This window comes from Camelus dromedarius, chromosome 13, assembly GCF_036321535.1.
Source record: "Camelus dromedarius isolate mCamDro1 chromosome 13, mCamDro1.pat, whole genome shotgun sequence".
In the NCBI taxonomy this organism is placed as follows: domain Eukaryota; kingdom Metazoa; phylum Chordata; class Mammalia; order Artiodactyla; family Camelidae; genus Camelus; species Camelus dromedarius.
The window spans coordinates 20296813-20312241 of record NC_087448.1 but is presented as its reverse complement, the minus strand read 5'-3'; the positions used below and the strand labels follow the sequence as shown (position 1 = coordinate 20312241).

At 34.4% G+C, this 15429-nt stretch overlaps 1 long non-coding RNA gene across 1 annotated transcript in view; it reads right to left on the bottom strand.

The window, feature by feature from the left end:
- Nucleotides 1–641: 641 nt before the first annotated feature.
- LOC135322731 (uncharacterized) overlaps nucleotides 642–15429 on the bottom strand; it is a 116423-nt gene continuing 101635 nt past the window's right edge. The window contains exon 6 of the long non-coding RNA XR_010383505.1: nucleotides 642–870. This is a non-coding gene — a long non-coding RNA (uncharacterized LOC135322731). The remainder of the gene's footprint in view (nucleotides 871–15429) is intronic.

The following is a 15429-nucleotide window of genomic DNA, read 5'->3' as shown; positions in this document are numbered from 1 at the left end:
TTAGCATAATTTAACATTATCCTTACCAAAAATATTTTGGAGACCATTTTTAAACAGAGACAGAAAACATAATTATGGGTGAAATAAAGTTTATTAGAATAATGACTAAATTTGACTAAAATCAAATTTAGAATCTTAAATATCTAGTAGATATAATATCAGTTTATTTGACCTGTGAACCCAAGTAGAGTAAAAATGTATGTTTTTATTACAATTAATGCTGATAATTCAGAAGTCATAGCAGTTTTTATTAAAGTAACAATATTAAACTATCATTGCCAAAGTTTTACCTAATTTATGTGAACATGAGTTTTTGAGTATTTGGGCTAATTTTGATAATAATTTTTTTTTGCATTTTAATAATCAGAAGTTCAGTGATTTGTTTTTAATTTCTGAGAAGTGCAGGAATATTTATATAAGCACAAACTTCTTTATGCCCATTGTAGTAATGCCCCTTTACCAGAAGTTATAAATTTATTTGGTAATTCTGTCCATAAGCAGGAAAATGTCAAAGCATATAGAAACTGGGAGACTTTAAAGGAAAATCAGGAGAGTGAGAATTTCCCATCGGGGAGAAAGGCACCAAAGTAACTGACCAAAAGTCAAACAAGATCTCAGCACATGACAAATACTCTAAGCACCAAAAAACCAAAGCTCAATCAAATGAGATCTCATTACCATTAGGAACACTATTAGAATTAAAGTCAATTACTTACCACCCTTCAATGCTTGGATATTGGAGTCACTGAATCAGAAGTCAATGGTTTCCTGATCCAGTCAGACAGAAGCTCTCAAGTTGTGCACCAGGATTCCTGGGTAAAATGCCTAGGGGTCCAAAGATGAATCCTATCCTGAGTTGCAGCACCAGAACTGTCCAAGAAAATTTGGAAGAGACAAAGTTAAGTGGGTAAGTTAACTGGGGAGAAAGATGCAACTCAACTTCACTCAAACAAAAGGTGAGAGGGTTTTCAAGTGCTCGGGTGACCTAGTGGAGAGGTACTAGGGGACATTAGTGGGGAGACTGGTCCATCCAATGTGATTAGGCCATCTGTGTGCTAACTGGAACTTACTGAAGTTAGACTTTTACCCTCTTGCAGAGACTGGGAAGTAGGGATATAATCTCCTTTAATGATATCATTCAAACGATGTCTCCCAGGTCCTTGAGGAAGACATTTCTGGACTGTAAAACTGGCAAGAGGCTGTGAGATCTATATGCATTCTAAGGGTCACAGACAGCTCAAAGTTAAGCATATCATAAACCATCTTTAATTGAAGTAAGTAGAATTCTTAAAAGGCAAAATAAAAAATCGTTTATCTTGTGCATGCCTTTTTTCCTTTTCTAAAGGTATATCATGGTTGCTCAAAATAAGTTATCAAATGAAAGAATCAGCCTCAAATCATCAAGGACATGGAAATCAGATTCAGATTCTAGAGGGAAACCAATGTAGCTTAAGGAAACAAGATAAATAATATAGGAAAAGAATCAGGTTATAAACAAAGGTCAGAGGGAAAAGAAACAGGAGAGCACTGTTATTCAGGCCTGCAATGCATGAACAACCAGAAGCAGGCAAAACCGAACAGATAATTACCTGAGGGATTTAAACTTTAGCGAGTTTAGTAAAGATTTCCCTACCACCTTAAACAAGAGGAAGAGGAACTGGTTCATGCCAAGACCTTAGGCTTCTCTTGGACCTAGGTCAGGCATGTGTATAAGAAATTTTAAGTTCTTTCAATTGAACTGTAAAGATTTTTAAGAAAATTCTCTTATGAATGGATTAACATGGTATTCTCCCCAACTGGTTATATATCTTGATTTTTTAAAACACTATATTAAAAAATTACCAAGTTTGTCATGAGGTTATGTTTGTAACCAAACTACTTGATAGCTTATTAAGCATCTTGCATTAAACAAGTTCTTTGATTTTTGTATTAAAACACCACAGATTTTATTTCCTAGAAGAAAACACAATGCATGTCTTTGTTGACTTAGAACGCATAGAGTTGATTTGTCAAAGATCACTAAATATAACTCTGCTCTGAAAGATCTCTCTCTATATATGTATACACACAAGTATTATATATTTAGTTAGCATTTTTATAGTCAAATATTTTTAAAGGACTAGAAAATATGACTGGGCAAATGTAATAAAATGTGGCATGCTGATGTTTGTTTGAATCTAATGTTGATAAATTACTTCTAGGCCATGAAAATTTTCATATCAAGCAAAAATGTCATCTATTATGTAATAATGAATGCACCTCATCTTGCCTTTGATTTATTTTTAAAATGCCCATAAGTTGCTAAAACACAACGAACCATAAAATACTTCAGAAACTAAAAAACGAAAATTGAAAATTTAGTTATTTGGTGTTTGTTATGGGGCACACAATATGTCAATATTTTCATTTATCATTTTTAAATAAATATTTTTAAAATACTTTTGAGCATGCATTAAAGAATTGATAAGAACATTAGTCTAAAAATAACCACTAAAAACATATCATAGAGAAGAAATGTGTAATTATTAGACCAACATAAACAGTAAAGGTGACTAAAGTAAACTGCAGGCTTTTGTATGAAAATGTCTGATATTATCTATGCTATGACTTCAGATTTCTTTATGTCACAGCCTGAAAGCAGAGGACGTTCAGAAGCTTCTCTGAAGGACAAGAGAGTGTATCCCTAGATTTTTTTCACCCCTCCTTGGAAATTTGTTGTGATATACACTGCCAGGGATTATTGGTCTATATTCTCTCTACTTTTGTTCTCTGTACAGATCGATAATTAATTTGTATTTCAGTGTCACTGATCCAAATTAATTTTTGATACGAGTGCTTGTTTTATTTGAAAGTTTCCTTAACTTATTTCTTTGATATCTTTCCCAATCTTGTCTACAACAATGTCAAAATCTGTATACAGTCTGTCTATGTGGCAACTGGATGCATTAGAAATGTAGAAAACAAAAATTAGCATGTTGGGTCAGATCCATAATTAATATACTTTAATGCTTTATTTCTGACAATTGGATTAAGGATTAATTTTTGTGAAATCATTTCCCCACTGATTCTCTCCAGCAAGACTGACTTCTTCATTGCGTTTTGCCAAATCTTATGAGCAGTGCTTTCAACTAGAATGAACTGTATCAAAGTGGGTGGAAACTATTAAGGGTTCAAAGCTGTTTTGTATTCTATAGAAACCAGGGCAGGACACATAAGCCCTATTTGAGTTATACAATTTGCTTAGAGGATCCCCAGAGCAGTGCTTCCTGAGCTCAGATACCTTAAAGAAATTTTATTGAAAGAAAAATGTTTTCATTGTAGTCCCCTCATTCCTGGGTCATAGACATAAGTCTACCAGAATTTGAGCCACAGATAAACACAAGTTATAGACAATTACTGCTCCTCAGAAAATCACACTTCCAATCCTCTTGTGGGTTAAGCTCTTTACTTACTCATTTTTATCTGCTTCCCTGATCTTCTCTCTTATAATGTGTTCTCTCCAAGTGAGCTACCCAGTTTTTTATGCAAACTGATAGATACTACTAGGTTGTAAGAGAAGTTCAAACACATCTCCATTTCTTCTCAAACTGAAAAGGCCTCTACTAGAATTTATAAAATTTTATACAGGTTAAGTTCTGATTTAAATTATCCATCTTATAGGATAACACTCAGAATTCCTACACTTAAACATAGGTAGTAAAGATTTTGATTTTACTAACTAGCTTTCCTCTTTTACTTTCTTCCTTTTCACTGATTGTGAATAGTCACTTATCTTTTATTTTTCCCTCCAAGTGAAATAAATTATTCCATATTATTCATATTTGTATTCTAAAACTATATGTAAACAATCCCTCACTGAGGCAGGGAATAAGGGAATTAGTTATAAGAGAAATCATTTCCCTGCTATGCTCTGAGTGCCACACAAATATGAACTTCTTTACTTTACATGTGAATTGAACTTGAGACTCACTGACAAACAATATGGGGCAGAGCTGTGCTTGAATCCAGGCAATGTGGCTCCAGAGACATCCTTAACCGCTGCACCGTGCTAACTTGTTCTTCCTTTTAGCTAGCCTAGAAATTAAGAACATCCTGGAAGTAGAACTGGCAAAATGTCTTCTTTTCCTCTGCATGTCAATGCATCCTCCCTACAGGAAGAGTGTGATTGACTTTATTAACATTAAGCAAAATGGTTCATGAGCTAGTCCCCCTTCATCATAAGTATGTTAGAGGTCATCAGCATATTTGGTTTGCTCTTTGTCCCTGGTCTACCTCAGCACACCCAGATTGTCTGTGGAAGACCTCACGCTCCTCCTGGTGAACAATAACGTCCAGACCTAGAGGTAGAAGTGGTTTCAAGTTCAAGTCATGTTTTTTGACTCAGCCTGATCAGGAAGAAAGCTAATAGTTGCTCACCAGGTTACATTTGTGCCCATTATTCAGTTGGTTCAAAACTAAGTTTTGACTGTGTGGTGATTAATTTCTACCATTATTCCAACTATGTTAACACTTACTGAAAACGTACTATGATTCTCTCAAGCATTTTTTTTTTTGTAACTACATTTTCATGTAACTACCGTACAGCGACACAATGATGCAGGTGATAGTATATTCATTTCACTCATGAAAAAACTTACTTTCTGGTGGTTTATGTTTCTTGACAAACTTTGAATATATTACATCTAGTGAATAATAGAGTTCTGTTCAGAGCTTTGCATTCTCATGTTCTGTTTGAATTAAATAATAAATAGCTCATGGTCTATCAGAAGCTCACTGGAGTGTTTAATATGCCTCCCCGCAAAATTATTAGATGCTTGTATAAAATTGCATTGTGGAATTTTGCCCTCATTTCACCCCTCTTTTCCAGGGTATGACATTAAGTGAGGAAATTTCCAAAGAGAAAATATCCTTGTAAGTTAGTGCCTTAGCTAGAGGAAAGTCCGATTAAACAAAGATAATGTAGAAAAAGTTATCATCAATGAAATCAAATAATTTAATTCTCTTTTTTCCAATTGGTTTCAGTTATTGAAGTAGTTTTGCCAATGGTACCTTTCCTTTGGGTAATATGTGTTGTAATAATATAATTGCCCTTAATCACAATAGCAGAAGGAAAAATATAGAAAGTTTAATGCATGGAACCTCCTCCAGCCCAGACACAGGACACAAACACACATACACACATATACTGTTAAAACTGATTTATAAAAAAAATTTATTTGTGGACTGCTTTAATTTTTCATAGTGTTTTAGATTTATGGTACATTTGTACCTGTGATGTTCTAAAACATTGAAAATTGTAAATGCCAAGGGATTCTCTGGTCATCTAATCAATTTTATTCATAGAAATTGTTTTTATGCAAGAAAAGTGTTTAAGAAAAATTATGGTGAAAAATACAGAAAGCTTCTTCTCTAAGATCAGGAACAAGATGAGGATGCTCACTCTCACCACTTTTATTCAACATAGTATTCAAAGGCCTAGCCACAGTAATTAGGCAAGTAAAAGAAATAAAAGCATCCAAAATTGGAAAGGAAGAAGTAAAACTGTTACTACTTGCAGATGACATCATGTTATATAGAAAACTCTAAAGACCCACCAAAATCCTGTTAGAACAAAATCAACAAAAATCTGTTGTATTTATATACACTAATAATAAAAAATATTGAAGAAAAGATCAATTTACCACAAAATTAAAATTACCACATGATCTAGCAATTCCTCTTCTGCATATTTACCCATAGAGATACTAATTCACAAAGACACATGCATCCTCACGTTCATTGCAGCATTATTTACAGCAGCCAAGATATGGAAAGAACTTAAGTTTCCATCACTGCACGAATGGATAAAGATATACACAAACACACACACACACACACACACACACACACACACACACACACACACACACACCAAGGGATATTATTCAGCTATAAAAATGAATGAATTTTGCCATTTTTGATAACATGGATGGACCTTGAGGGCATTATGTTAACTGAAATAAGTCAAAGTAAGACAAATGCCGTAGGATCTCACATATATGTGGCATCAAAACACAAACAGAACAAGCTCATAGATAACGAAGAACATATTGGTTGTTGCCTGAGGTAGGAGGGGTAGAGGAGGTCAAAATGAACACATATGTACAGTTACAAAATAATGTGTCATGGGGTTGTAATATACAGCATGGTGACTGTAGTTAATAATGTACTGCATATTTTAATGCTGCTAAGAGAATAAATCTTAATTTTTTTCATCACAAGAAAAAAATTGTAACTATGTAAGGTGATGGATATTAACTGGAATTATTGTGTTGATCATTTTCAAACGTGTACAAAATATCAAATCATCTTATTATACACCTGAAACTAATAATGTTCTATGTCAATTATATCTCAATTAAAAAAAAAACTACCAGAGGATTCCATGATATTAAATTTCACTGAGGAATAATGTCCTAAAACCCAACTAAACTCCACCTTGATGCAGTTTACACTCTTTTTCAGAGTCATATCAAATTTTGAGAAGCAAAATTCACTAAATTCTACTGAATAAAATAAGTCATTGACTTTTAAGCCACATAAACAATTGATTTTGACTCCACTACTGATCACCAATGTGATCCTGAGCAATTTAAATAAACTTTTGAGTTCTTTGTTCTTTTCATTAAAATTGGGATTAAAGATGTCTAGGTATGTCCCAATTATTAATTGAAATATACATAAAATATAGATATATATTTTAGATGCTGAAAAATGTGGGTTGTAAATATTGCTTAAATTTTCACTGTTTATAAAATAATTTGGTTAACATAATGAAAATATAAACTATAAAAAAGCATGTTTAACCTGTACAGCTAACGAACATATACATTTGTCCAAAGAACCCCAGACTTCTGTGTATGGATATAGACTTGAGTACCCACTTTCCACATGACAGTAGAAATGGCAGTTATGTCTTTTATTAGTATAACTTTGCCAACATTTTTCATGTTGCATCAAAGTATATTGTTTTAAGTACAGTTTGGAAAAATGAGTTCTACGGTGAATCAGTGTCCTAGTGACTAGCTCATAATTCCTAAATTTGAATTCTTCCATCTTCAAAGCACACCCTAGCTATGCACCATCTCAGTAATAAAAGAAATCAGCTGTTAGAGCTGACCTGAATACACTCCTAAAATATAAAATCATCGTTTCCCATGTTTTATCCCTATTAGAATGCAGTGTTTAAGAGTATGGAGCTTAGAGTCAAACAGCCTGGGCTGGTATTATTATTTTAATACTTTGTATCACTTTAGTTTTAAAGAACTCAATTGACACACTTCATTTTGAAAGACAGGGTGGTGACCTGGACACATAATTTCAGGACATCACAGAACTCCAATTTTACTGAATGAATAAGTGAATGTATTTTATGAGTAACTCTGAAACAACTGTTCTTTATGGTCTTTAAGGCTTAGCTTCAAAGCATAGTCATGAGATGATTGTGTAGGCATTTATGTAAGGTGACAGAACTATCCACCTCATAGTAATATATATGACATGACAACAGTGTTGCAGAGAAATGTCTTTATGTTTCTAACCCCTCATAAACCATTCAGTATATCCCATTGCTCACTTTCAATATTAGTTTTCTTTTAATATCACAGTAGTAGCTAGATCAATTACAAAAGTTTCTTTTTAATATAGTAAGTGTTTTATTTCCCTACATGTCATAATTTAGAGGCATAAATAATTTCAGCATTAATACAAAACATTTATTGAGCCTCACTATGGACAGTGCTTATATGTGACAGGTGCTTAACAGTGATGGATTTGATCCCACAGGAAGTTAATTAAGTTATTCAGGCATTGAGTTTCTATTTGGAAAGCTTCCCTAAAAGCTCTCCTGTAATAGCTGATTGTATTTCTATTTTATATTACTAGAAAGCCATGGCTGGTGTTTGTTCTGCACCTGGTTTCCCACAGCATGTATCAAAATAATAATTCTTGTGACTAATAGCAAATATATCTTTATAATTGCAAGTAGAGTAAGACAGCATTCTTATGAGGAGAAAACTCCACGTTTTTCAGAGAAATAAATTCAAGTCATTCCTACATGAATAGTTTGGGATACAGTATAAGATTCCATTGATTTATCTAATAATTTTGGGTCATAAAGTAGATTTAACTTCTTTAGCAGGTCAAGTATAATACTAAAAAATAAAAAAATGTATCCCTTAGCTAACAAGGAAGCTCACGGGAATAAGAATATTTCAGAGTTCAATTGTTTTTTATATTCTGGATTTACTTTGATTACAACAATGTCTCCTGTCCTATTGTACAATGGTGGCAATTCACTTGGATGTTACATAAATAGTGTAGAAAGCATTAGACAAATTTCTAGGAAAGTAGATACTTGGAAAAATAAGTAGAGTTCTTCAATCAGTACCTTTACCAGATGCAGCACTAAATATTCACTTAGGACAGACACACAACTCTAAGTCAGGCACAGAATCCTAAGTTCTCTGCAGCTATCACCCTGCTCCCCACCCCACCCCCCCATTCAGGAAAAAGCTTGGGCTGTTTTATATAACTTTTGTTTAAATTTAAAATCTATTGATACAGCATAGAGAATTACTTTATATTGATGCAGTTAATATTCACATTTCATTAGCATGTTTATATTACTATTTTTTAGTGTGAACTGAGTATGAAAATGAAAAACATTTCCTTCACATAGTATGAACTTTTATCCTTCACTCTCATTAAAGCTATGATTTTGCTGTAATACAAAGATTAAATTTCATTTTAGACAATTCTAACTAAAGTTCTGAGGAGCTCTCACTTTCTACAATGTTCTTTTACATTTAAGGCTGTTCCAACATAGTCTATATTGTACTCCTAATATGATCTTACCTTCCTCTTGAAATCTTTTCAGTTACCCACATTAACATTATGCTTCTTTTGAATCACAGAATTAAGAGCTGAACTCCACTGAAATGACTTCAGTACACTGCTTTCCATATGGAATGGTGACATAGTTTATTCAATATTAGATTTTTTTTCGTATAATCAGATAGCATCTTTTCTGGATTTCTTCTAACCCAGAAATACATGAAATGGCAATTTTGACATAGAGACATCCCTTCAGGGGAAATGGACTTCTTTTTTTTTTTTTTTTTTTTTTTTTCCAATCATCTGTTAGTATCTCTCCTTGGTGGCCTCATGCCACCTCCTGGAACTGAAAGCAGGAATTAACCCACTTGCTGACAATACTGACATGTACATCATTAGTCCAGGTCTTGCTCCCCAGACTCAAATTGGAGCTCCATGCTCACTGTTGGCTACTCCCATGCCTACTGGGCCTCTGCAACTCTCTGCACTCAATCCGATCTCCTGCTTTTCTTGCCAAACGGCCCCCACTTTTAATCTCATTTCAGTCTCACTTCAGGCAGTGGCCATACTTACAGTTGCTTAGTCTGAAATGGCATCGTCTGTGACTTCACTCTTCCTCTCACCCTGCACATTCAGTCTCAGTAAAAATCAGTTGTTCAGTCTTCAGAATTCTCTGTAACTGGAAACTATTTTCTGCACTTCCACCGCAACCATCAACGTTCCCATAGGGATCATTGGAAAAACCTTCAAAGAAGTTTCCCTGCTTCTACCATTGTTCATACTATCTATTCTTTATAGGCCAGTCACATGACCTTCTGAAGTTCAAGTCATGGCATGTCACTCCTGCTCAGAATCCTGAAGTGGCTCCTCATTTAACTTAAGGTAACATTGTCTGCAAGGCCCTGCACAACAAGGTCCCTATTATCTTATCACTCATCCCATCCCTCTCTTAGGTATGCAAACGTAGCCTTCCTGAATATGACAGGCTTGTTCCTGCCTCAGGAATACTGCCCTAGTTATCCCCTCTGCATGGACCACTCTTTCCCCAGATACACATATGGTTAACAGCCCCATCTCAATCTTTGCTCAAACGTTACTTTCCTAGTGAGGCATACCCTGACCACCACATTTCATACTGCTACATTCTTATACCTCCCTCCATCACTTGTGTTCCCTCTTCCCTAGTTCTATACCCCTAAGCTTACCTGACTCTTTATAGCACTTCTCACCCTCCAATATTCTATATCCTACCTCTTTTATTATGTTAATTCTCTTTTGTCTATCTCCACTAAAACTGAACAATATTAACATTAGGTATCTATCACCTTGTTTTGTTCTGATGTACCCAAGTGCCTAGTCAAGTGCTTACAGGTACATAGTATTTTTTTTTTTTTTTTGTAGGGATGAGGTAATCAGGTTTATTTATTTATTCTTAATGGAGGGGCTGGCGATGGAACCCAGGACCTCATGCATGCTAGGCATGCATTTTACCACTGAGCTATACTCTCTCCCAACATAGTATTTTTTGAATGAATGAATAAATTTCCAATGTATCTCACATCATGCAGCCTGAGTTTAGCCTGTAGCTAAATATTACACTCAAAATTTGTTCATGACATTCACTTGCTATTTTAACATTCCTAACTTGTATAAAAATTAAGCATACTTTAGATACTATGGAAATTCAAGTCTTACATGTATCTTGCCACCTCATTCAGACTGAAAAAAAATTTTTTTTTAATTCCCCCTCTGAAAAAGTGAACATTCAGTTATCTCATATATTCATTGTGGTCAAAGTCAAAGTTTACTCCTGACAGGATCTTTCCTGAGATGACTTCTATCTGCAAGTCTTTTTTTTATGTTACCTCATATGCTACTTCTCCCTAATTGCTTCAGATATTTGCATGTCTTATCTCTGCCTTAAAATTTTTTTTCTGCTTTAATTTTGCTTTCATTTCTTTTAGAATGTGAAAGAATCACCGATTTTCCTAAGTTTACTTCTCTTAGATAGCCACATTAATTTATGATTTAACAAATAATAATCAGTTCATAAATGTGAATGGCTTCTTTCAATAAATTATTATAGATTATGAGTGAGGAACCATCTGGTTAGAACTCAGTGGAGTCCATTTTCAGCATCACATTCTCAGAGTTATGGGTGTGAGTCCCTGATTCATTCTGTGTTAAAAATATGCCCCTGGGTGCTGTTATGGAAGATAGAGTGCTGGTGTCAGTGGTCTCCTTGCAGAATGTCATTAGAAGCAGCAGCTATGCCACAATGAAAGCAGAGCTGGCAGTAAACCATGAGCCATATCAATTACATTTGAAAGTAAAATAGTCCCAGTAATGAAATATGTTAATTTGCAGTGACAGCAACTGAAATCTTTGGAAAATGAGATTCCCCCTACCCTGGTGCACCTCAGGAATTTTTGTATTCCTGCTAACATATTTGCTTCATGCCTTAAATATTTTGTTCTCTAAAAATAATGGCTGTGCTGACAGTTCTCTCTTCCTTCTTTGCTTGAACATCTCAGGTAATGGAGATGAGGTTCCTAACTAGCATTTCATTTGTGGACAAGTATCTGTCAGATATGACTCTAATAAGATGCTCAAATAGAGATGTGTGGTGAGTGGTAACCAGTACCTTCAGGTAGTAGAACTTTTGTACCATTCATGTCTATCTTAATCATCCAAAGATAAGTTTAACATCTTCATGAAACTGAAGGTTCTATTACGCAGGAGAAAAGAATTTTTTTACCCTCAGTAAATTCCTGTAACAAGAATCCAGTGTCATAGCATGTTACAAAACTTAGTACTTTTTAGCTCTAGCAGTCTTGAACCAGCTTCCAGCGGATCAAGACTATACTTTTCAAACAGAACTTCTGAGAGTGGGTTACACATTATCATTTATTGGTTGAAATATTAAGTTAAATGAGTTCATTTTATTATCTTAATTACCTTATTAAAATATTTTGATTAATTTCTATGTATTAAAGTGGGAAAGAATTTATTATACTTAGGCCTTGTTTTTAGGTAAAATTATAATATTGTTACTATGTGTTTGTCAATGCTATGTTTTCCTGTGGCTTTCAATGTCTTTTTCCAAATGTGTCCACATTTGTGACTGAAACCTTTACCCAAGCTAATCTTGCTTCACAGTGCAAACGTAATGAATAATTTTTTGAAATAAACAAGCTCCTGTCTTTGTATCTATGAACAAGGTTTATCCATCACTTCCTCTATATCCTCTTCTGCACCAGTAAATTAAAACTCACAAGAAATGACCTGATATAAATAAGTACATTCAGCAAACTAAAATTTTGACATAAAATATGGTTGCAATAATATCTAAATGATTGGTTTCTAAATGATTGAGTTTTCTTTCTTATTCAAGTGACTGTAAGGTTACAAATTGTTATTATATAGAATTTGGCCGGGACACACACATTAGAAACCCTGCTCTCCCTATATCTCTACGAAGGAACAATATTGACAGATGGTAAAGCAAGAAAAAACAGAATCAGCACTGTAGTCCTTTGTTAAAAGTGGGCCCCATGGTCCAATGTGGAATTTCTGAACACAGGGAAAAATCCGGTAATGTCTTTTATTTTTCTGGACAAGAGAGTTCTAAGATTCCACAAACCAAAGCAGGCCCAGGGTACACACATATACACACTCATACAGTCTAGGGTTGTACAAACCACAGTCTGAGCAGAGAGCACATCTGTCAGGTTCAGAGGAAAAGGAGTGGTAGAGAAACAAGAAAGTGATTCCACAAGGTGTGGGGCCAGCTCAGGTGTGACCACTGTCTGCCTGTTCCTCCTCTCTGTGCTCAGGTAAGAGAAAGCATCGACAAAATGCAGGAGAAAACTCTGGGAAGCCTAAAGAAACGTAAGTGCACCAACTACTGAATTTGCATAATCTCATGGATATTTTAACAGGACCAAATAAAATCCTTAGCCTCTCTTTGCTCTGCCATTTTTTAGTGCATAGTTGCCACATTTTTCAATCCGATTAACTACAAAGCTTCATAATGTATTCTAAAGTACCCCTCATAACACTAGTATCTGAAACATTTTTAGTCCAATTTTTACTACTTTTTTCTCCAACTAAATGCATTCATTCTTTTAAAAATTTTGTTCTATCTAAATAAATATGATAAAGAATACCAAAAATGCTCACAATTTCAAATTTTTGATATAATTAATAATGACATTTTGCCTATTTCTCTGTTTACATAACTGATATCCCACTATATATAATTGTGTGCTATTTATTCTGAAAATATGCATTTATTATCTGCTCTTAGAGTGTGCCTGGCATTGTTCTTGACGCCAAGAATAAGCATTGCTACAGCAAATTAACTGCTGTCGTGGAGCTCATTTTCTAGTATGAGAGAGGCAATAAACAGAAAAAACACATATATACTAGATCAGACTGCAAAGAAAACAAAACCCTGGTAGGGGGAAGATAGCGATGGGGACTGGGGTAGGATTTTCCCTGTCAGCATTGCTAAGAAAGACTTCTTGATAGTGTGACCTAAGTGCAGAAATGTAAATATTGGGAGCATTTTCCATATTATTAAAATTGTAATGCTTATGCAATCAGATTTATTTAGACCCCAGTTGTTTGAGTTTCAGGTTAATTTTTCTGTGATATAAATGGATTGCAGACAGCGTATATAGTGTAAGAGTTGCCCACATCTCTAATATTTTCCTAAGAATAGACATTTAAATATAGAATTACTATGTCAAAGTTTTATATATATAATGATCTACAAACCAATATTGGTCTGTTTTTCAGAATGCACGTAACATTATTTATAATTTCTAGAAGTACATAATATTGCTCAGCTCCTTATATGAAAGTCAGCATTGATTACTTTTTGCATTTTTACTAATTCAATAGAAAAAAAAAGTAGGTGTTTATTTTTTGTTCTTTTAATTGTTATTCCCATGAATCCTAATGTAGGTGATCATGTGGAGCATAATTTTTCTTCCTTCTCAATTTTGCAGTGTCTGTTCAGGTGTTCAAGTACCACTAGATTGATCATTTATTGTACTTTGACCCTTTACTCTTACCCTTGTGCTTACTTTCTCCCACTAGCCTCTCTTTATTGCTCAGTAGTTGATAAACTCTTTCTGTAGCAACAATAAGTTCTGTAAACAAAATTTGATACCTCAAAGGAAAAATAAGTTCAAGACCCATTGTGTTTTGCTGGGCTCAAAGATAAGACATCCCACCTCTTGCCTGTCTACCTACTACACACTGGACTAAAATGGGTTCCCCAAACATTTTTTAATACCCCACAGGAAAAAGGATAGATTTCTTAAGATTCTTCATGACTTTACTAACTTTAAAACTTATTTTTTATCTCTTGTCCCCTAAACTCTAGCCATAGACCTCAAATTGCAATTCCCCCATCTATGTCATAATCTCGCTTACTTTCTTGCCTTTTCCTTCTAGAGAGAATGTGCTCTCCCTATATGTCCCACTTCAACTCCAGAACGACCATCAGTTGTTCAAATCTCAAAGCAGTAAGATTTTCTTTCAACTCCCTTTCAGTCTGGGTCAGGCATCCTTGTTCCGTTTCCTTGGTAGAATGTAGCATTCTCAACATACTTCAATCTTCATAACCACATATTTACTTTTGGTCTCTTATACTAAATTCCTTGAGGATGCAGATAATGTCACATTCATTATATTTATTTGCAGCATTCAGTGGATAATCAAGAAAAATTCTTAAATAAATGGAAACAGGAAAAGTCTTTACTTTTCACTCATTCTGACATCTTCCTCAAATTCTCAACAGCATTTAAACAATATCTCCACATCAATGCCTGATTATCTTTAGAGAAAAGTTCATTCATGATACTTAGTGCTAAGAAGCTCAATATTTTCCTGTTGCCTACCATGCTAAATCAAAATGTCACAGCTTAAGTTTTAAAATCTTCTATACTATATTCCCAGTCTGATATTTTAGCCTGGTGTGGAGATGAACTACGTGCAAAAATCTGTGAGTTTCTCAGCATTGCCTACCACTATTTCCCAGCACCTGCCATTAGTCACTGCATTAGGAAGGACTTCCTCTTTATTCATAATATTGATCTGCTTTAATTGCCTTGCCTGATACCTACCTCCTAATTGGAGGAGAGCTCTCCTTTCTCTGAACTATGACTTTATACTTCTCTTATAGCAATCATTATTTCTGTTTTTGTTATGTGTACTTGAAGATTTTTCACTTTTGCCTCTCCAAATCATGCTTTTATTTCTGTCATAGTCATGCCATATTAAAATGATGAGTTTACACATTTCTTATTTACGTTTGGGGCCTCAACAGTTAGCACAACACCTCATATAATAGATATCCAACAACTGTTAAATATGTGCACATACAGTCAATACCACGGACATGATGAAAAAGAGCTCTTACAGCATCCGGTACAGTGTTTTAAATATAGTAGGTGATCCATAAATATTTATAGAACTGAATTAACAAACATTTGACCTAAGAATGAGAATATGCCACCAAAAGTCATTACTGGCTTAGCTAAA